This window comes from Macrobrachium rosenbergii, chromosome 32 (assembly GCF_040412425.1).
Source record: "Macrobrachium rosenbergii isolate ZJJX-2024 chromosome 32, ASM4041242v1, whole genome shotgun sequence".
In the NCBI taxonomy this organism is placed as follows: Eukaryota; Metazoa; Arthropoda; class Malacostraca; order Decapoda; family Palaemonidae; genus Macrobrachium; species Macrobrachium rosenbergii.
This window is the reverse complement of record NC_089772.1, coordinates 5,514,788-5,539,593: the sequence shown is the minus strand read 5'-3', so window position 1 is coordinate 5,539,593 and position 24,806 is coordinate 5,514,788. Positions and strand designations below refer to the sequence as shown.

The following is a 24,806-nucleotide window of genomic DNA, read 5'->3' as shown; positions in this document are numbered from 1 at the left end:
ACAGTTCATCCATCATCCATCATTCAGTAGAAAATTATGAATGTGCCAGTGGCTGCTGTGTTGTTTTTCTCTTGGGCAACCCTTTTCTGGGGGAAACAGCTTAATGTTAAGAGATGCTCACTCATTTTACTTACATGTATATATATATAAAGTATATACATGTGTGTGTGTATTTGCGTATACATATATATATATATGTGTATGTATGTATGTATACACAAGTACACACACATATATATGCCTGTATGTAAAATGAGTGAGCATCTCTTAACATTACGCTGTTTCCCCCAGAAAAGGGTTGCCCAGGAGAAAAACAACACAGCAGCCACTGGCATATTCATAATTTTCTACTGAATGATGAATGATGGATGAACTGTCTGTCGTATAAAGCTTCCAGAACATTAACTGCTTCATACACTCATCATAGACTCATCAGCAGCATGTTTAAATCGCAACAAAAACTGGCTCATCACCACTTTGGAAATATACTCTTGCGCCTAAATACGAAAATGCTTGTTTTCCGATGATTCTTTCACGCCGTCTGTCCAACCATTTATAGTCATCCTCTCATTCTTCCCCTTAACACTTCTGAATTATTTTCCATTCCTACTGCACGAATTAATCGTCTCAAAATTATTTGATCCATCATTTGACATTTGTAAACCTTTTTACAACTTCTATTTTTCTCCACATTTCTCACCCCATGATTTCTTCATATGCCACATATACTGAGCAAACAATTCTTCTCAGCACTGAAAACTATTTTCTTTAATTGGCATTCACTATCTTCACTTCCCTTTATAAAATATAGTTAGAAAACATTTTCAGCCTGCTTGTTTAGTTTATGTAGTTCTCCTGCTATTCCTCTTCTCACTAATATATATATATATATATATATATATATATATATATATATATATATATATATATATATATATATATATATATATATATATATATATATATATATATATATATATATATATATGTGTGTGTGTGTGTGTGTGTGTGTATGTATATGTATATATATATATATATATATATATATATATATATATATGTGTGTATATATATATATATATATATATATATATATATATATATATATATATATATATATATATATATATATATATATATCTTCTATAATAATAATTTCCATGTGGATCTTTCTTATCCTCCCCGAGGAGCTCTCGGGAATTCTAAAGGCTTCTGGGAATTCTGGAGGCATGTGGGGCTTCCGAAGTCTTCAAGACAATCTCCAGGCTCTTAAGCCTTTGGATTTCTTGCACAATACTAAACAACAGAGTTTTATGGAGAAGAAATCGGAGACGAAAGGCTTCGAAGATTTCTTTGGGGGAAGTCCATGTTTTCGGAGATGAATTCCAGGGGCTTCTGGGTCTTCCGAAGGTTTCAAGACAATCTCCACGCTCTGAAGCCTTTGGATTTTTTTACTGAGAAGGAATGGGATTTGGTCCTTCCTGGAAACAAAAGGCTTCGTAGACTTCTTAGGGAGAAGCGGATACGACAGGAGCTGAAGATGGCTTCACAGGATCCTGGAACCTTTAATAATTTAAGATGTTATAATCCAATGGGCGTTTCTCCAGGAATGCTTCAGGAGCTGAAGACTGCTTCAAAGGATCCTGGAGTCGTGAAGACGTCTTCAAGAATATGTTTTCATCCAGTTATTTAAAGACTTTATTTTCAGTGCACCATTGTGATATATATATTGTGTAAGCTCACTCCTCTGCAGTTACTGAGGGCAGACGGCTGATATAATTACGCATGTTTATTGAAAACTTACAAACCATGTCTAAGAAATCAAAAGTACCGGCTCGAATCCTGACCGAAACAAGAGGACCTATCAATCATAATGATTTTTTATTGCCTGCTATTACTAGAGTATAGTGAATTCGACATTAAACAATATTTATGGCTTTTTGTAATATATATATATATATATATATATATATATATATATATATATATATATATATATATATATATATATATATATATATATATATATATATATACAGTATATATATGTGTGTGTATAAATATATATATGTGCATATGTGTGTATAATTGTGCGCGTGCAATTATTCTGGAATGAGAAAGAAACACAAATGTGTTCCAAAAAACATAGGAATGATTCAGCGAAAGTATCATCATGAGATTCCTAGGAAAAGATTTCAAGCTCCCTCGACGTCTTGACCTACAATCAAGGCCCAGAAAGGAGATTTTACTGCAAAATGGAATATGAATGAATTATCTTTGAAAGCATAAGAGGAAATGAATTTTAACGGTATGTAAAACAGGATTGTTTCAGTTAATCTCGAATCTTTGTATGTTCCCTGTTTACGCCGCTGTCAAATTTTGAAAAGGTTACTAGTTCACTGCCTCTCTCTCTCTCTCTCTCTCTCTCTCTCTCTCTCTCTCTCTGAATACCCACAAGGGGTTCCAGGAACCAGTGCCACTCATCAGTTAATTCCCAATCGCAATCGATGTGACGACCGCCGGAAGTACTCGCAGGACCCCTCTAACATGACAAACGGAATCCCGAGCTTGCCAATATCTTCAAATAAAGAGACACAGACAGACGCAAATGGGAAACTCGAAACATCTGTATTGCAGGTATTCGCACATGGATGCAATAATAAAAGGATCAAAGGATCACCACGACACTGGAGGGCCATACATGATTTATGAAAGGCAAGTACTTCGCGGGAAGGGGAGCTCCAGATATTCCAATAAGCATAACTTAGTGCATGCGTAAATGCACACTCATATCATACAGATATGCACATACAGTATATACGAATATATATATATATATATATATATATATATATATATATATATATATATATATATATATATATATATATATATATATATATATATATATACAGTATATATATATGTATATATATATATATGTATATATATATGTATATATGTATGTATATGCGTATATGGCGCAACCAAGGTACAGCTCTCCAGTTAGCCAATAAGTAATCAAGGTTAAGGTTGCTACCCAGGCAGCTTTCAATTGACTCCAGCAGACATTGTCACCCATCTTTACCTGGGCGCACTGTTGGGTGGTACGCTAAGAGCAAGCTAGAACCATGCCAACGCGATATATATATATATATATATATATATATATATATATATATATATATATATATATATATATATATATATATATATATATATACACAAAATATATATATTATACATACATCTATATTTGTATATATATTAACAGAGTATTTGTCCAAGAGGACACTGAAACAAGAGGGTGTAAGATCTTCCACCTTTGCTCTAAGGTATTTTCAAGAAAAATCCTTCCTTCCAAGAATTCCCAAATATACATTTTCTTTAACACACTGTTCCCATGCTACCTAACTCAAAACATAAGCCCCCATCTTTTCACCTAATTTAAATGAAAATATTTTACCTCATCCTTGTTCTTGCTATCCAAGTTCTAAACTTTGATCCCTTCTTTATCCTCACATACTGTACTAGGCATATGACTCATTTTAGCAGCTTGGTCTTTTTTTTACAACGTCTACGCTTCGCTTCCGTAAGAGCATTTTTAGTCAGCATTCACCTTTTTCTATTCAACTTTTGTATACGTAAATACGCAAACCTTTGACAAAGATCTTGCTACATTCCTTGTTTCACTTATTCTGTAATTCACCTCTGCTCCTTCTTAGAATCTAAACTGTCCTCACCTGATTTTACATTATTTGCAAACATTGACTTCTACACATTCCATTCACTACCTATTTTCTTAAACTACGAATTTAATCCTACTTCACTGCCCTGTCCCTGACTTTTGTAATAACCCTATGATAAAGATATTAATGAGGCATAAAGACGTAACACACTTTTATACCTAAACAGTCTTCCACCAGTTTACATGTTCTTGGATAAGGTGTGCTTTCTTCATAGGAACTTCTAGTTATCCTTAACACATTGCCTTCCACACCATACATTCACATGCATTCTCTTCCAGTTATGTCAAAAGCTTCCTCTAGGTTCATACTTGCCATACACTTTTCCTCTTTAATTTAAAACTTCTCAGTCAGATGTTTCATAACTCTTTCTTAGTTGTCTAAATCCACATTGTTGTTCTTCTTCTATCACCATTCCTGATATACAAAAGAACACTTATTCTTCTCACAAAACCTTTTGGAACCTTTCCATCCTTCAGATATCCCTTACACACATTAGTCATCCAGGCATTTACACTACGACCGCCAAACTACAGCGATGCACTTATAATCCTGTCAACACCTGCAGTATTTCCACTCCCCAACCTTTTAATTCCTTCGTAACTTTTCAACAGTCACTTACACAAGCATTTTTAAATTTACATTAACCCTCCCACTTGTTTGTCATTTAGAATACCTCTTTTCTACCCTCTGCATACAAAATATCTTCAAAATAATCATTTCTATTAAAACAGGACGGAATTTTTTCTCGACAGTGCGTCTCCATGTGGAATTTCATATTAATTCTACAATCAATTTTCTCATTTATTTTTGTATATACAGTTACTTTTTCACATTCTTACTAATTACTTTTTCCATCATCAAGTACACCAGTATACCTCTAAACCATCATATCTTCTATCTGGCAACTTCATATCAAAATTCGCCTTTTTGTTTTCGTTAAGCCTTTCATTACATGATGCTATCATGACCGTTTTGTGTTCCTTCTTCCTGTGCCTAGACACTAAAGCACTCTGCCCTGCTTCATTGACCCTGTCTTTGAATTTTGCACACTCTCCATTTTGACCTCTCATTTCGGTGAACATACCAAAATGACCGATCAAAATGGTTTACTTTTCATCTAATTTCTCCCTGTATGCTCCCCTCACTTGAAAATCATATACAATTTAGGCCGAAGGCCAAGCGCTGGGACCTAGGAGGTCATTCAGTGCTGAAAGGAAAATTGAGAGCGAAAGGTTACAAAGGTGTAACAGGAGGAAAAACTCGCATTTGCACTATGAAACAATTGTTAGAAGAGGGAGGAAAGTCAGATGGAAGAAAGAATATGAATGGAGGTACAGTAAAAGGAATGAGAGGGGTTGCAGCTAGGGGTCGAAGGGACGCTGCAAAGAACCTTAAGTAATGCCTACAGCGCACCGTGCGTGAGTTGCACTGACAGCACTACCCCGCTATGGGGTTCAAAATCATATCAAATTCTCTCCTCTTAATTACAACAATAGCAACTTTTTCTTCGGTTAAAACAGCCCCATTTCATTTTCTTTTCCACTAGTTGATGATCAACTTTTCTCACGAGTACAGCTTCCAATTTGTACTTCCATGTACTCTGCACTACTGCGTAATATAAAGAAACTTTCTTCCCATTTTCTTTTATAAAGCTGCTGACGAGTATTTGTAAAAATATACATGCTTGCCTTCAAACTCCCCAAAAAATACCTAAATAGTTGACTAAGTAAGAAAAACACAGTCCAATGAATGCCCGTCATAAATCACTGAGAGTTAGTAGTGCGCCAAGTAGGTTACTTTTTCGTTACTCTGCAAATAAAAAATATAGAAACTTAACTTTGAAAGCCTAAACTTGCTCAAACAACACTATGACATTTCCTATGCTCTTAGATAATCACGACAGAAATACATAAGACAGATGATCAGAAAACTTCATTAAAAATGAGATATTTTAGTGACTACAAATATCATATTCCAGATAAATCAGAGAGAGCCAAACAAGAATCCATATGAAAAAAAAATAAACTTTCCTATTTTTCATACATCATTTTTAGATTAAGAATCTGAAACTATTGGTCCTGTGCTTCTTAAGTTCCATTTCTCATGGTAATGTCTTACTATTTCCATTTCGGCTCGTCGAGTGGAGGAAGTGGAATTGCTTCCGTCTAGGTTTCTAGCAATTATATATACATACAGTACATATATATATATATATCCAATACAGCACGAAGGAACGCGTGCTTGAGAACATCACTAAGTCCACGTCGGAAGGTGAGTGAAAGCCAGGACTTTGAACAAATACTTTCGTAGTTTATTCTACATTTTCAAGTTCAACTTGAAAATGTAGAATAAACTACGAAAGTACTTGTTCAAAGTCCCGGCTTTCACTCACCTTCCGACGTGGAATTAGTGATATATATATATATATATATATATATATATATATATATATATATATATATATATATATATATATATATATATATAATATTATACATATAAATATATATACATATATATATGTGTGTGTGCACGTGTGTGTATAATGTATAACCGCAAATAGAGTGTGTATGTGTGTGTGTGCTTATTGGACCGCCTGAAGTGAGGGAATGCCCACATTATGTTAAAAGAGGATAAGAACAATCACAGCCCAACTGCATTAGAACGCCTAGAAGTAATAACATTCTTAACGCCCAGCACGAATAGAAAGTGACCAAATGGCATGGAGATTGCTGCCATGACCTGTATCTACTTGCTAAAGAAACCAAAATATATATCTTGGATTTCAATTGTGAGAGGATGTAATACAGAAGAGATTAAATGTATAGTAAGTGATTTGTTTAATGAGAGGAATCTGGATGTTTTTGCTGTAAATGAGACAAGGATGAGAAAACAATGTATGGAAAGAAAAAAAGGTTAGAGAGGAAGGTGTGGAAATACAGTTGCAAGGGTAACCAAGACAAGTTGCGTTTTATACGGAGGAAGTAAGAGAGAGCATGAAAGGAGAAAATGGACGAAAATGGGAAAAAGTTAAAGGCTCAGAGGATACAGGAGTACAATTCCAGGATGGGGTTATGGAGCAAGTAAAGAGTGCTTGTGAGTTTACGAAGGAAAATATTATTTAAAGTACAATTGCGAGACAGAAGAGCGGATTTTGTGCGTAGAGATATAGGTGTAGAATAAAATAAGGTCGGGGGGTGGGGATGAAGGATAATATGAGCTGAAACTTCAGGGATAATGAGAAGTTCTTCCACATGGAAGCTGATGTAGATGGAAAGGTTAATGACCAAAAGGATCTCAGAATAAAAATATAGGTGGAGAGATGTCATCTGTAAATAATGTTGCCATGAGTCGATGGAGTGTTTCGAAGGCTTGTTGAATGTGAGCAATAGAAGGGAAGCATAGCTGAAGGACACCAAAGTGGAAGGAGTTAGAATAAAATGCTAGTAGAAATAACTTTTTATGCCATACTGAGCGCAATTAAGAATGTGAAATGTTGAGACACTGCTAATATTGATGAGATTGCAAGTAAGATGCTCTGTTACAAGGGGAATAAGTTTGTGATTAAGAGAGAAAAGATAAGAGGAATAATTGTTCCAGTGAATAACAATAATTGTGAGAGGAGACTAAGAACCATAGGGCATAACTTTAATTAGTATACCAGGAAAGGCATATAGTAGGATTTTGACTAAGAACATAAGGCAGATGAGAGAAGTTTTGATAAGGGTAGAATAATGTTACTCTAGACAGGGAGGAGGGTGTATGAAAGTGTTTGCTTTGAAACAGCTATATGAGATGTCTGATAAGGAAAAAGCTATATGTGGCATAAATAGACTGAGAGAGGGTTTGTGACAGAAATGACAGAGAGGCAATGTGGGAGGGTGTTGACGACTGTGGTGTAGAGTAAGTTGCTTAGGGCAGGAAGTTTTTAAGAACAAAGTGAAGCACGCTTCAGCGTTTGAAGGCGAGAGAAATACTGGTTTGGTGAAAAATGTGTCTGAGAGAAGGGTTTTTTCATGTATTTGAAATCTTTGAACTTCCTCGATGTAGTAATGTGAGCAGTCAGAGAGAGGCAGCAGGTGTAGGGGCAAAGTTGAGGGATAAGATTAGTCAACATGGAGGAGTGCGTAACGGCTGGTGTTCGCAGATGATACAGTGCCAATTGACGATCATGAAAGAAACTGCAGATTTTCCTTTAAAGAGCTTGACCGTGTCTGGAAGAGGAGAAAGTTGAAGTAAATATGAGGATGAGTATGGTTACGAAGGAAAATTTAGCCATAAATATTTCAGTTGAAGATAAGATGACGGAAGAAGTGAGCCACAGAGTAGGCAAAGCGAGACAGGCTGCAGCATGTGATCCTAAGATTGAAGCCAAGGTTGCAATGCATGACGGGATAGTTGAACCAACTAGTAAGTGTACCTCTCCTCTTTGGAAGTGATGAATGGATGTTAAATTCAAACGACAAACAAGTGGAAGCTGTAGAGATGAGTTATTAACATATTATTCATTGTACAGGAAGAACTGAGAGAATGCAAAAAAGTGGAGATGATGTACGTAAAAGGGTTAGCATAAATCAAAGGATGTATCACAGTATTTTGAGATGGTTTGGTAATGTGGAAAGAATGTAGGATGATAATTTAGTGAAAAAAAAGTATGGAGTCCGGAAGTGTAAGGAGGAAGGAGAGGAAAACCTACAACTGGATAGATAGATGGTGTGAGGCTGGGATTCAACACCTAAGAATGTAAGAATGTGTAAAGGTGAATGAATTTGTGTGGGTTCACTGATAAAGGTGAATGGCTAAGTTTGCACAGGGTTTGTGCAGTTTAAGTGTGTTGACAGTAACAATGTCTATTATCCTATGAGTCTGCTAGAAGTCTTTTGTATAAGTGTATGAAGTAACTAGAGTTGTGGAAGGTTTTTGCACAGGGTGTTCATCCTCGATTCAGCAGTTTAAGTGTGAATGTGACAGTAACGAATGTCTATTATCCTAACTGATTTTGATCACGGCAATCACCCTGTCTCAATCTCCAGACGTGGAGATCCTTAGTTTAACCAGATCACGGCTTTGAAGAAATTACGTGTTGTATTTTGGTTAGGTTATTCATTCTAATACTTTGAATGTGTTTTTTTCTATATATATATATATATTGTTTTTCATTATAATCATATCTATGGTTCATATTTCTGTCTATATCTTCATATATAAAATTATATTTTTCTTATATATATTGGTTGATATATATATATAATTTCGTATTCTGGTTAGTGAATACTAATATTGGAAAATCATGAAAACGACCCATCACAATAAACATTAAAATCATGAAGCCAAAATTGTCAAATATCAAATTCACGCTACCTCAGGAATATCCCCGATGGGGAATTGTCACCGAAGGTAGCGTGAATTTGATATTAAGCGATATTTGTAGCTTCATGGTTGTACATAAATCACGCTGTGATGAAAAAATTTCATGAAAAATATATATATATATATATATATATATATATATATATATATATATATATATATATATAAATATATATATATATATATATATATATATATATATATATATATATATCTTTATATATGTGTGTGTTAATATACTTTACTGCTCTTCCTTGAAAACCCCATATAAATTAAGACCTACAAAAATTAACGTTCTTCTGCCTTAACAACAAAAATAATTTAAATAACTGGACGAAGACCTCGGATGGATTTCATACTAAATTTAGTTCAGTAGGATGTACGCTGCGTGCTACGCCACTAGCAAATACGTTCCCTATTTTTATTGTGTCTTCTGCCTTGCTTGTTTGTCGTCCTTCACAAACGCTGTGGCTCTCAGCAATGTCATCACCAACAACAGCAACAGCAGACCAAAAGATTCTTCACCAAACAATGACGTCACAGTAGGACACATAAAACTGCTGCTAATAAATACGATCCTCTACGAATTTCCATCTGTAACTTAATTCGGACAATGTACCACTGTAAATTGAAGAAGCATTCGATTCCTTAAATCTTTACAAAATATCACTGCAGATCTTAAAAACCGCACTTTGAAGTTTTCCATTACTGTCTCAATCTTGCCCGATAGAGAACAGTACCGAAGTCTCCGGCCAAGCTCAAAGATGCTCGCTCTTGTAGCTTACATATTCCAATTTTTCCAACAGATTTACGATCATTGTTTGTATGTCGGAGACTTCAGAAAATACGGCATATTTAAAATGGTCTAGTGCTGTTCACAACTGCCAGTCGACTGACTGATGCACGAAAATCAAAAATGGAGTAACGGCAAAAAAACCACTAAAAATCGGAGAATACTAGGTAGGTAAATTGACACGTAAACAATCATAATTATAAACGAAGATGTGAAAAAACACCCGTGTATTGCCCATTTCCCTTTTAATTTTTCGTCTCGGATATTCACTTTCTGTTTAAATTCATGTTGTCACGCATGTTCCCAATTTGTATCTCAGCAACGTCTACATATTTGAGTAGTTATCAACTTTGACCAGTCTAAGGGAGGTCGAATCGTGGAAAAACTTCTTCTATTATTCCAAAGCTAATTTATGCAAGCAGTCTTCCCTCGGACCTTCTTTTGAATGCGGTACAAAGGTAGACCTACATTTTCTAGAAAAGCGATGGACGCTCTTTTTACCCTCTGATCTTCCATAACGGTCACCCTCACTGTTACTTTTGACAGATTGAAAATCATGCATGAAACTACAAAAACTCCATTGCCAGACCATCTCGGGATTCCCCTACGGTCCAATTTAGCAGCTTCACTCAGGACCTAAGTATGTCAAGTCCGTCCCAAAGAAAATCATTACCGAAACATCAGCTACCGTGACACCTTCGTCTCGCTGCAAATTATACTGCCGAGAAGCCCTTGTCGAGGCAAATAAGAATAAATAACGCCTTTGTCACCAAAAGTCAAGCGCGCGAAAGTCCCCAAAAACCACCCCACCCAAAAGTCAAGCGCGCGAAAGTCCCCAAAGACCATCCTTTCAATTGTTTATATGTTTTTATGCATATATATATATATATATATATATATATATATATATATATATATATATATATATATACACTAGCTGACCAACCCAACGCTGCCTGGGAAAACTCTGAATGACAACTGATAAACTCTCTCTCTCTCTCTCTCTCTCTCTCTCTCTTTCTGCTGTTAGGATAGTTGCTTCAATTACATTGCCCAGCATTTTTCACATTTTATATTTCACCCCTTCTCAGCCCCCATTCCTATCAGGGCTGAAATTGGACTCAAAGGGCATTGAGAGTGTGAATATACATCTCAGTGACCTCAAAAACTATGGACTAGATACTGACTATCGTTTTTGGTTATTTTCACATGTCACTCCCTTCCCGCCCCTATGGTGCCAGTGATGTCTTACACCTCACAGTATTCTTTTCCAGATAGTAAGTCATATGTATACCGAAATGAGTTATGGTAAACCTGTAGAGTTTATTTAGTGATTAAGTCTACGGGCAGAACCAGCCCTGTTTCAGGGAAGCCCTTCCCACCCCCAACCCCCTTCAGTGCCCTTTGGTGCTAGTGATGTCTTACCCAACAATATTCTTTTCTAGATAGTAAGTCATATGTATACCAAGTTTGGTTGAAGTTGCTCAAAGCGTTTAAGAGTTATACTGGAACGCACACACGCACACACACACAAATACACACATAGATACCTCCATTTATAAGTGTGTGTGTATATATATATATATATATATATATATGTATATATATATATATATATATATATATATATATATATATATATATATATATATATATATATATATATATATATATATATATATATATATATATATATATATACAAAGTCCTTTTTCATCCTCCTTCAAAATTACGGTATATTTTCATTTCTTCTTCGAGAATAAATCTAATTCTTAACGGTATCTCTTGAAAATTCATTATAATGAATCCTATGAAAGAAAAAAGTTCACATCGTGGCTGAAAGTTTCGTGGGCCGCGGCTCATACAGCATTATATTCTGTACAGAAAACTCGATTGCGCCGAAGTTTCTTCGGCGCATTATTTACTTGTTTTACATTTTAAACTGAAGTCCTTATCCTGTTGATGGATATAATATTTAATATCTGATTTCCTTTTTGTGACATTTTACCCACAGATATAAATAGTAAATAAACAATAAAAATAAGAACTGAATATGGGTGAAAATGCAAACATGCTTATAAACAGATAAACAGCTTCTTATCCTTAGACTTTGTTGAAATAGAAAAGAACTGGTAACCTTACTTAGAGCAAGTTTCCACATTAGATGAGCAAAGCATGGATCAGACCCACTAGCTGTTTCTTAAAAAAAAAATCATTCTTATCATTTGGTCTTAATACCCTTTTTTTTACTCAAGTAGCATTTTTTGAACCAATATTGTAGTTTAATTTCTATAGCATACATAATTTGATCATTTAGAATAATGCATTTTTTATTAAGGGAGAAAAAAATAGATAACAAATTCAAATTTCGTTGCTTAAAGATGATAACTATGTTGATGAGAGCGATCTGCTGAATAGCTGGCTCTCCTGATCATGGACCATGGAATTTTATCGCTATTTTTTTATTCCTTTACTATTTTGGGAGAAAAGTCTCTAAAGATATCTAACCGAAGTGCGGACTGACAGACAAAGACATCTCAGTGGTGTTCTTTTACAGAAATCTACAAAAATGTGAAACCGCCCCTTGGTTTGAACTCATACTCTTACCTTGAATTATTCCACTGTAGATTCCTGAAGACTTAATGTGAACTTTTTCCTGTCATAGGATTCATTATAATAACTTTTCAAGAGATCTAACTGATAAGGTACCGATAAGAATTAGATTTATCCTCGAAGAAGAATTGAAAATATACAGTAATCTTGAAGAAGGATAAAAATGGACTAATATATATATATATATATATATATATATATATATATATATATATATATATATATATATATATATATATATATATATATATCACACATTACCACAGGTGAGAAATAAGAGATGGGGTGTAGGTCCTGAACGGTTTCGACTTTATTTCCAAGCCTTCGACAATGGCTTGGAAATAAAGTCGGAACCGGTCAGGACCTACACCCTGTCTCTTATTTTTCACCTGTGGTAATGTGAGATAAATGAATCACGTAAAAAAGTGATAATAATCATATATATATATATATATATATATATATATATATATATATATATATATATATATATATATATATATATATATATATGTTGTGTGTGTGTGTGTATATATATATACATATATATATATATATATATATATATATATATATATATATATATATATATATATATGTATGTATGTATGTATGTATTGTATTGTAGGGCGGTGTGAGGACTGTATGAGTTTAAGTGGCTATACATTTAGACGTTGAAGAAAATTTATGAGAAGTAACGACTTGAAGCAGAACCTTCTTTTCTTTGAATAGTATAACAACCGGGAAGAACGAGAAAAATATCCTATTTCTGGCACATGCAGCGTCAGACAAAGGTAAGGTGTGTGTAAATTACCTATCAGATAAAAAACTGAACGTTATGGTTACCTGACTTAGTAAATTCGAAAGGTAAAAATTAACTTAGAGGATCATATTTAACGTAGACGTTTATAGATGGTTAACTGATTTAGGTAACGAAAATAAAACCCATAATTAGCCATTTTGGGGTATGATCACCACACACCACCAGTGTTGTGGTTGGCCGAGAATACTAAATGGATTTGAATAAACTAATGTGACAGCGAAACAGACACCTGCAAATCTAGGAAGAAAAGGTCTTATGCAAGAAGGATCCCGCCTATATAAATGATAGAAACGAACCTGTAACATCGAACTTGATACATTTTTTTCTGTCCAAAAGCTCTCTCTCTCTCTCTCTCTCTCTCTCTCTCTCTCTCTCTCTCTCTCTCTCTCTCTCTCTCTCCGTTTTCTGAAGAAGACAGATTTCATCAAAAAGAATATAGGAACAAGTTGGAATTTCCTGTACACGTCTCATTTACCAAAGATAAGCCCTTCACAGGTGTCATGCGCAGATGTCTTGCATGAGAACGATCCACCTTCCTCGGGCTGTCTGTTTCAATTTCTCCTCCTTATTGCATTCCCTTCAGTCTGAGCCTTTTCCTTCAGCGTCTCTTTCTTCAGAACGAGTGAAGCTGTCCTTCTCCAAGTCTTTGCTTTCTTCTTTTGAATCGCCTAACATCTTAAGCATTACTAGTTTCATAAGGAATTGAAATAATGTTGTTTTGTTTTCGTGAATATTATTAAGAAATAAAAATGTATAATTACAAGGAATGCTTGTCACAGAGGCGAAATTATAGTTCGTTTTTAATTTTAAAAAAAAGTATCGTTTAAACGCAAAATTGAACTTAACAGATAGCACTTTCGTGAAAGTGACCCCAAAGTGCATCTTAATAAAAAAAAAAGTCATAATTTGAATTACAGTACTTTTTGTTACTTTGTAAAATCCATTTAGTACTGTCGGCAAACAACAACCCAGGTGGTTTGCGACGATCGTACCCCCAGTGGCTAACTATGGAATTTTAGGTTTATCGTAAACCAGTAACAAACTAAAAACGTCTTTACAAAATATTATCCCTTTTGTTAACTGTTATCTTTCGAATTTACCAAGTCAGCCAACCAAGGCTCTCATGTTAGCCATATTCGCATTAATGATGTTTCGTCATTTTTCTGATAGGTATCTAAAATGCGTAGCTACTTTACAAGTCTTTATTGTAGGGGTAGGTAGAGCTTTCGGCTAGCACGCTGTTGGCCCAGCGTTCGACTCTCCGAGCGGTCAATGAAGAATTAGAGGAATTTATTGCTGGTGATAGAAATTCATTTCTTGTCATAATGTGGTTCGGATTCCACAAAAAGCTGTAGGTCCCGTTGCTGGGTAACCAGTTGGTTCTTAGCCACGTAAAATAAATCTAACCCTCTAATCCCTCAGGCCAGCCTGTTAACCAGCTCAGTGGTCTGGTTAAACAAAGATATATTTTTTTTCCAGCACCTTTACGTTTGCTGGCGTTACATATTTCAGAAATATATAAAAAAAAAAATTTATTTTGCAGTTCCTCATTTTTCGTAGAACATTTAGGAAAAATCATTTTCTTTTACAAGACAATACATCTCATCAATTCATTAAAACGCCGGAATTATTAGCCACCTAAACACATGCAACCCCCTCTCCGCCCGCCACGTGGAAGTCCTTCAGAGTCTGAGCATTGATTCCTATTTTAACTCGTGCAAATAAAGATCGATCTCCCTCATTGACAGCAAGTAATTATGCATGTTTTAATTTTCTTTGACCTCTTATCGTCTTACTGCTCTTTATTTTCACATATAGACAACCAAATTGGCAAGATCGTGCCCGGTATCCATACAATGCATTTGCAAAGTCCGAGATTATCAGCTGCTTACTCTCACCAGTCGACCCACAGCTGTGAAGGGTTCCCAGCGTTATCTGGGATCACGAAAGGCGTGGGGCTTGCAACCATAGTCGTCAACTGGGGACCAGGCGGTTCTGCCCACCTCTTTTTTAGGTCTTGGTTCTACCCTTCTCTCGTCACCCTCTCCGAAGAGGGAAAAGGCGTATGGTGAAATAATACTAATAACCAGATTCAGGTGTATCTTGCCTAACAAGCAGGTACTACCATTTAATACCAACAAATTACATATTGCAAATAGCACTTAGATTCAATCCTTTCTGCATAAGGCTTATTAACTGAAATTTTGTCGCAGTTATGGAATATATGCAGCATTTGATTCTTGGAATAATAATAAAAGGTATTTAAGCCATTGTAATTACAAGCTCATGATGAAATACCCCACCCTCCAAAAGTTTCAGCTTCACCATCGGAACTAATTATTATCCATCTTGAAATTATTCTGAATCTAAACACTTCTAATTGCCACTGTGTCTTAGATATAAAGAAATCACTAAAATTCTGACTTTATATTAACTTGTGGCCTTGAAAAACAGAAAAGGGTAGAGAAATGCTGCGATAAATAAACAACATATCCCCCGGTGCCTACCTGCCAAGTTTCATTAAAATCTGAAAAAGGGAATAATAATAATAATAATAATAATAATAATAATAATAATAATAATAATAATAATAATAATAATAATAATAATAATAATAATAATCATCATAATATAATAATAATAATAACAGAGAAGGAGAGGAGAGTGACAGTAGCCACAGCAGATGACCAGCAAATTAAAGCTATGTTAGCCGGCGTCAGTAACTGGATGGGCAACCACTGGGGAACGACGGGAAGACCAATAGCGCCAAGAAGACGCCCAGAGGGAAGGGTAAAAAGGCAAAACCAGAGGCTGCTGAAGGAGGCGACGGCTTCCTACTCGTAATTGTCTCATAATCGTCTAGCAGATGTAAAACTACAGAGATCAAGTTACCCTCATAAAGAGGTAGTAAACACTAAAAATCTTAGAAATACGAGGGCAATTAAACCAACCAAACGTAAAGCGACGGGGAGTGGGTGGGGGTCTGATGGTCGTCGGCAGGCTAATAGCCCAGGTGTGAGTGATGAGGAGGCGCCACCTGAAAATAATGCTACCGCCAATTATCAGAACCAGCCTCAAAGACACACAACGAGAAGGAAATGCGACAATGATAAAAACATTGAATTGCAGAAGTGCTCTGTACTGAACCAGTGAGAGACCTAGACATAAATACTGAAACCTTCCAACAACAAGTGAACTTCACTGGTAAACTGAGGCATTCTGCAGCACAAACAAAAAATTACAACAACTAGGCTGCCACCACTGAAAGGATACAATCAACACATATTGAAAGAAAAATCCAAAGACGTTGACCAGGCATAAAGCGCAACTGAGACCAGGAATATCACAAAAATCAATTATGGTATACATGCTGGAGCTAGACTGGTAAATGAACTGACAGGAGTCAAATTGGTGAAAAAAAAAAATTTGAAAATAAACAACCTCAACTCAAACCAGAGACAGATTATGCAACTAGCACAAAGATAGTATTGCAGCAAGGAAACGTGGCATTGACTGAAGAAATCATGAATGGAAATGAAAAATAAGAAGAACAAAGAAAAGAAGTAAAGCCTGATAGATGAACAACAGCGGTAAAAGAATAAATAGAAAATTAACATCAGTATAGATGTTCAGTGATAAATCCAGTGCATATACACAGGACAGTCTCCTCAACACAAACCAGAAATGATTATCTGAAGAGCTGCAACATGGAAAGGCAAAGCGAGATGCAATTCCAGAGGCTGAACCCAAAAAGAAGTTCTGGGAAAACATCTTGATCTACACAGTATCCTTTAAAAGAATACAAAGTGGCAACAGAACGCCAAGAGTGAAGAAAGAGGTGGAGTTAAACAACAAGAGATCAGCATCTCGGCCAGGAAAATACGGAATCAATCGAGGAAGGTTCCTACCTAAAAGGTGTAATCAAAGAATTTTAAATATACGAATGGAAAATTGCCCAACAGACACAGAACTGTATAAAACAAAAGGTTATACATCACTAGACGACAACAGGCAAAACATTATTGGTATAACAAGACAAAGAAATGGGTAGTGCAGTTAGTAGCACCTGACCCCATCATACTTGCCAGTGATAGGGAAAATATCACCAGTGAGAATGAGTGAGGAGCTTTACAACCATCTTTGTTCGTTGGAAAATTATAACCCTTATATTCGATATCATTATGGTTAACTTTCAGTTACTATTGATGTTATTTACGGATCGCATCAAAATTAATATCTACATTAACTGTCTACGAAAATAAGTTAGAAAATGAAAAATTAAACTATTATAGAAGATTTAACTATACAAAACACATTTTAAATACCATCTCAGAGTATGAAAATAAGATATGTTCAAAAAATTATGTGGTTATATACTTTTATTTCATCAGTTTATTTTCTGGATTATAACATTTCTTAGGAAGAAAATTATATTTTGATTTAAGCATTATAAATTTCTACTAGCTTCATAAACTAATCTTTTCCACTCTAGCATATTTTATTTCTCAAAACTACACTTCAACTACCCTTGGAAACCGTTTTCCCACAAAAATCTAATTTGTTGTTTTTTTTTATTCTGGAGAATTTCAATTTTAAAAGAAATCAACTCCTTAGTTACTCAGCTTCGTACACATCTCATTTAACATGTATAACATTATTGCAAAATTCAATTCGACCTCCTTCGTAGCCCCATTCTTTCAGAGTATATTAATCATTAAAATTCGTTTTAAGGTACCTGTAAACAGCATTCGAACCCCTTTATAACTCATTTCCATTTCTGGATTATACTATTTTAAAAAACAAGTTCCGACCACAAACACTTTTTGTAGAGCATTTTACTCTCAGAATACTAAATCCGACTTTCCTTATCAGCTCTTCTTCCTTTGTAAAATCTGTTAAAAGGGATGGAAGAGCGACATGACTATAAAGACCGAATGACCTCGTTTCTGAACGTGATAGCTAACGTCAGGTTTGAAAAGGCAGAGGCTGTGGATCATTTTGAGTTTTCTGAAAAGAAAATATTTTGCCGGCTTTGTCTGTCCGTCCGCACTTTTCCTGTCCGCCCTCAGATCTTTAAAACTACCGAGGCTAGAGGGCTGCAAGTTGGGATGTTGATCATCCACCCTCCAATCATCAAACATACCAAATTACAACCCTCTAGCCTGAGAAGCTTTTATTTTATTTAAGATTAAAGTTGGCCAAAATCGTGCTTCCGGCATCGACGTAGGATAGGCCACCACCGGGCTTTGGTTAAAGTTTCATGGGCGGCGGCTCATACAGCATTATACCGATACCACCGAAAGATAGATCTATTTTCGGTGGCCTTGATTGTACACTGTACAGAAAACTCGACTGCGCAGGAGAACTTCGGCTCATTTTTTACTAGTTTATCATTATCATTGGTGCTATCACTTAAACCATTACTATGATACTGTATTTATCATAATTATCATCATCTTTGTTACCATTGCTGCTGTTGCTGTTAACATTTATATTAACGCTCTTATTCATTTTTCTGTACTACTAGTAATGATGCTGCTGCTGCTATTACTCCGGCTATTATCGAAATATTTTGCCCACATCACATACAGTGCAATAATTTTCATCTTGAATAATGCTTCGTATAATATCGCCATCTTGTATATTCTCTTTTCTTTTTACCATCTTTCTTTTCAGGCTGCTTTTTCCACGGCTCCATTACCTGTCCGACAAGAACGACTTCTGGCACTGTGCCGGTCAAGACTCTGCAGTGCGGTGTCATATGAACGCTTTCGTACAGCTTCCGGTATTTTTTCGTTTTTAGTAGTGATGGATAAACTTAACATGGAAAAGTCAAGCAGGCAGAAGCTGAATCGCTTGTGTCATGGAAAACTGAATGAATGTGAAGATATGGCATGCTTATTTTGTCTCTAATACCGTGCAACAGTAATTGAATACAGAAGTGAATAGACTAAACAACAGTACTGAAGGAACGTGGACGTATAGCCAACCATTCTGGGTTTCAATACTTTAACAATGGTATTTGGATTGGAAAATGCATTTACTAAGCAACAGTATTGAAGCAATGTGGATTTATTGCCTGCTAAATTTGGTTCCAGTACACTTGTAACAGTATTGGATAAAAGTTTTGAACAGTAAATGAACAGGGAAATGAATCGACTAAGTTATTCTGTTAGAGGTAAGTGGATTTCATAGCAAACCAAACTTGGCTTTCATGCACTTATAACAGCAGTCAAATACAAAAATGAACTGACCAAGTATTGGTGAATGGAATGAATACGTATGTATAGCCTACTGAACTTGGTTTCAAGCTTCATTTATAAGAAGAAGCAAGCGCCTGCAGAACGCAATTCAGCGTTACCCTTAAGAATGGGATCCACATAACCCGAAGAAGTAGATATGTCACTTTATGCAACATGATTAGGAAAAGAAGCACCATGGGTAATAAGTTTTCTTATCCCTTCGATCACGACGTTATAGTTATTTGAACCACCAATAATAATAATAATAATAATAATAATAATAATAATAATAATAATAATAATAATAATAATAATAATAAGCCATGTTTATTTCTACTTATTGTCAATTTTACTAGAACATGTAGAAGGAAATACACCATCGGGAGTTATATAACTCTTCCCTTTAATGTCACGTCCCAAACAAGATGCCAAAATCCGGTCCTCTCTCTCTCTCTCTCTCTCTCTCTCTCTCTCTCTCTCTCTCTCTCTCTCTCTCTCTCTCTCTCTCTCTCTCTCTCTCTCACGAAACCAAAACCTTTGATTTGTGAAAAATACCCAAAAATGACAACAGCAAAGTTTTTCTCTCAAAGACCCCTCAAAAGGCATCGTCATTCAGGGATCTCGTAACTTTTGTGATACGAAAGTTGGAGGATAACTTTACCAAACCAACAGCTAAGACAAAAGGGATTGCCGTGGGTAGATATCTCTTGCTTAGCTAAGTTTTATAGGTTTTTGGTGATACGTAATGATCATAGGAGTGGTAGTAGTAGTAGTAGTATTAATAGTAGTAGTAGTAGTAATAGTAACTATAACCATCATAACCAAAGCATCAATTTCAGTGAGAGGCTTTTTGGCCGAATTCAACATCACTAACTCTTTCCTTTTATCAACAACGTGACGAGAACTTTTCTTCCAAGAATATTAGGTTGGAAACGTATTTCCATATAAAGGGGATTTTCCGCCATTTCTACGTCATTATTATTCAATATATGGGCACACAGAGCCAAAAAGAAATTTCATTTCCTGAGTAACTTCTGCAGAATGGAAGAACAGAAAAGGAGACATTAATAGTTGAAACATGAAAATAAAAGGTTTAAATGTAAATGAGGAAAATCTGCATAACTGTGCAGCAGTGAAGGAATTTGATCTTCTAAAGACACATTTAATGGCACTTTCGAAAGCGTATAGGGACAGGTTCAAAGGTGTGAGCTTCATATCATTATTTAGCGTTTATGAAATGTCTTATATTCTTTGAAGCGATATTTTCACTGAAATTTTAAAAAATCAGGTCAGCTGGAACTGAAAAGTGAATAGTTAAGGGACTGTACATAATCATTTAGCAAAAGAAATCGAGACCCAAGCAGCTCAGTACGAGATTGAAAACTGTACATATTAACATCTTGGAGAATATTAACCTTAACAGGGAAATAATTAGACGCAACTTACACGAAGTTTCTAATTTGCACCGACAATCGTACGTATTTACGAGGAGTTTGTAGAAAATCAGAAACTTTTATCACTTTTTCCTTCTGCAGATAGGAAAAATTAATTACGAATTTTCTATGCCCTTTTTATGTAAAAATAAGGAAGCGAAACTGAACATTTTATTTATTCTGTATCAGGTGCCATAAGCGTACTTAGTTACGAACGATAATAAAAAAATCTTCACTTTTCAACCAGCAAGAACTAATCTAATCGCAGCCCGGCTACCTAATTATGAGTGTCTGAGACATTTCTCTTTGAAAAGACCTAAAAAGAAGTAAGCTTGAACTTTCCATCTAAGTTTTCCCCTAATCATGAAAAGGCTCGCTTGATCAAGAACTTTCTTCACCTTTGACTGCCGTGAACGTCGCTTGGATTGGCTGGTTAAGTTTCCTCTTTTGACAAGAACAAACGTGTAAAGATATAATTGTGTGTTGTTGCTCGTTGTTTTCTTTCTTTTGTAAATTATTGGTTTGTTTATCTTCGTTTATCCGTTATTTTCATTAGCGTTTTGCTATACTTATCTTCTCTCGACCCTTCTGTCAAGTAGAGCGCATCATTCTGTGTAGATTGCTCAGAAAGTGACTGGACATCTTTTTCTCATAATATCCCACAAAAAACATCGACACTTGATTTTCTCCCACTTTTTAGTTTTCTGAAAAGAAAACAACTGTGCCGGCTATGTATGTCCGTCTGCAATTTTTCTGTCCGCCCTCAGATCTTAAAAACTACTGAGGCTAGAGGGCTGCAAATTAGTATGTTTATCATCCACCCTCCAATCATCAAACCTACCAAATTGCAGCCCTCTAGCCTCAGAATTTTTTTTTATTTCATTTAAAGTTAAAGTTAGCCGTAATCGTGCATCTGGCAACAATATAGTCCAGGCCACCACCGGGCCGTAATTAAAGTTTCATGGGCAGAGGCTCATATAGCATTATACCGAGACCACCGAAAGATAGATCTATTTTCGGTGGCCTTGATTATAAGATGTACTGTACAGAAAACTCGATTGCGCCGGAGAAACTTCGGCGCATTTTTTATTTGTTTTTAATACGCTTACATGCGCGGGTTCAAGTACTGCTTTTCAATGTAGGTTTCTTAATATATTTCCTGTTCGAATTTAGTACTTACAAAAGTAAGAATATGCAACACGTGTGAGGAAAAAAGTTATGACGGTCTTAGTGCCTAAATAACAATAAAAATACTGATAATTTATTCTGTACGTAAGTATTCATTAAACTTCTCCTAAACAGTAATTTACAAATAGAAAAATAAGGTACCATTGTAATCGCCATGCGGTGAGGATCACAATGATATACTTTTAACCCGATTTTGCAACAAGCCTTGCCAATGAGGCAAAACTGCATGATTAATTATATATAACAACTACATTGTAAGACTGCCAGGAGTAAAAGTTGCAATGGCATTTCCGTAGATTTTCCTTTCGAATCTTATAGTTTTTTGTAAAAAAAGTTAAGTATACTTTAGTTTAACCAGACCACAGAGCTGATTAACACCTCTCCTAGGGCTGGTCCGAAGAATTAGACTTATTTTACGTGGCTAAGAACCAGTTGGTTACCTAGCAACTGGACCTACAGCTTATTGTGGGATCCGAACCACATTATGCCGAGAAATGAATTTATATCACCAGAAATAAATTCCCCTAACTCTTCAATGGCCGGCCGGAGACTCGAACTCGGGCATAGCAGAGTGATAGCCGACAACTCTACCGACTCGTCCAACGAGGAACTATTGGTTTTTGTAATATAATAAGTCGGCTTATAATGACAAATATCTCTTCACAAGAAAAATAGCAAATAACAGATAAAAATCAGCCATTTATTTCCTGAACACTGTCATAAACTTACCTGCTCAGGAGAGTCGAGCATTCTGTGAATTCCTAAACCTTTTTCCCAAAGAAGACAAAGAATTTTTCACTTTAACCTACAAATGCCGCAGCAAACATCTGGAATAAACAGCGTTGCAAAAGGAACACAGACTTTTCCTGCTTCTCCCTCGAAAAGATGAGGAGACTTTCTCGAAAACGCTCCTTGTGCATCGGAAGAAAAGGTTCCCAGAATGTAAATTTTGCTTGCGTAACAAACCAGGAAATGAAAAACGAAATAGCTTTCGATAAGAAAGCGCTGCCTCCGAGCCTGCATTGTGGTATTATGAACAGATGGTCATTTTTTCTTTCTTTTTCTTTTCGCGGGGGTCGGTGAAACGGGCAAAGCGGTCCTAAAGGCTAAAAAGGAGTGATTATGAGAACCTATGTTATCTAGTGCTTAAACTGAGAGCCTACTATAACTCGCTGATTGTAGGATGATATACGTTGTGAAATTATTGAAGAATATTGCACGCAGGACCTGTTTCATGTCATTATTTTTTGTTTTCGTCATGTTTTGAGGGTGTAAGAAAGCACAATGTGGCACGCTTTATCGTTTTAGACAAGTTTCATCTCGGTCACATACTGCGGTGTTTTAACAGTTTATAACCATATATTATCGTAGGATCATACTGGCTATAAGAGCAGACTGCATCAGTTCTCGTCAACTTACTGTGAAGACTTTTGCGGAACTACAATTTTGTGAAACTGAATTATGAAAACAAATATTGCGATGAATTTCAATTCGTAGATTTATAACAGCATATTGGATGACGCCTAATTTGCAAGAATATAATGGGCAATGTCTCCCGGGATTAATTTGCCAGAAATGTACAATGTTCTTTACCTGTGTGAGTGTGTGTGTCTGTGTCTGTATGTGTGCATTTACAAAGCAATTTTTAGGTCACAATAAAACCTCAAATTTGAAATAAAGGAGAATTAACATCTACTCTAAATCTGAATGTCACCAATAATTGATAATGACGTAAATGGTAATATTATACGTCCAATAAAATGTCCCCACTGCATAAGATATAAATTTACGCTATGGAGTCGCAACACTTCTCAAATATTTCCAGTTATTTATGATAGCCAGCCAGTACCTTACAGATCTTACTGACTAAGAGCTGGTTATAAAAAAAAAATAAATAAAAAAAGGGCTAGAAACGGCTGTTGCAATAAAGGACAAGATCAAACGAATGTAAGGATTTCATAACTATCCGCAAAAAAAATCTTTTTTATTTCTTCTATCTCTAACTCTTACTTTATCAGTTTTCTCTAATTCTAACCCCTTCCTCTTTTCCTGTGTTACTGTTCTCTCTCTCTCTAAATTAAGGCTCTGGTTTCGTCTCTCCTCCAACTTTAATTTTTTTCCAGGTCTCTCTCTCTCTCTCTCTCTCTCTCTCTCTCTCTCTCTCTCTCTTTCTTTTCTTATTTCTACCGCATTTTCTCTCATCTAAATCTCTGTTTATTTTCGGTTTCCCTCGTTCTCTCTATTTCAGCTTTCTCTCTTCCTATTTACTTTTTTCTCCCACTCTCGCTTTTGTCCAGTTTTATCACGGTCTAACCCTCCCTTTACAAGTTTTTTTTTTTATCTGTTCTTATCTTTTCTTTTTCCTCGCTCTTTCGCATCTGTCCAGATTTCTCTCACTCTAAACTTCGACAACTCCCTGTGACTCTTTCTCTTTTTACTCCCTTCACTTATTAGCTTTTTATCTACTTTTTATTTACTTTCGATTTTATTCCTTCTCCCGGTTATGCTCAGTCTGACTCTGTTTGTACTTGGCATTTTCTCATCTTTCTCTCACTTCGACTGATCTTTTTAGTTCTCTCTTACACTTACCGTCGT

General features: G+C 35.6%; 1 protein-coding gene across 3 annotated transcripts in view; it reads right to left on the bottom strand.

The window, feature by feature from the left end:
- Window positions 1-24,806, bottom strand: part of LOC136855625 (zinc finger protein 385D-like) — a 1,128,591-nt gene that overhangs the window by 918,053 nt on the left and 185,732 nt on the right. The gene's annotated exons all lie outside the window — the stretch shown is intronic.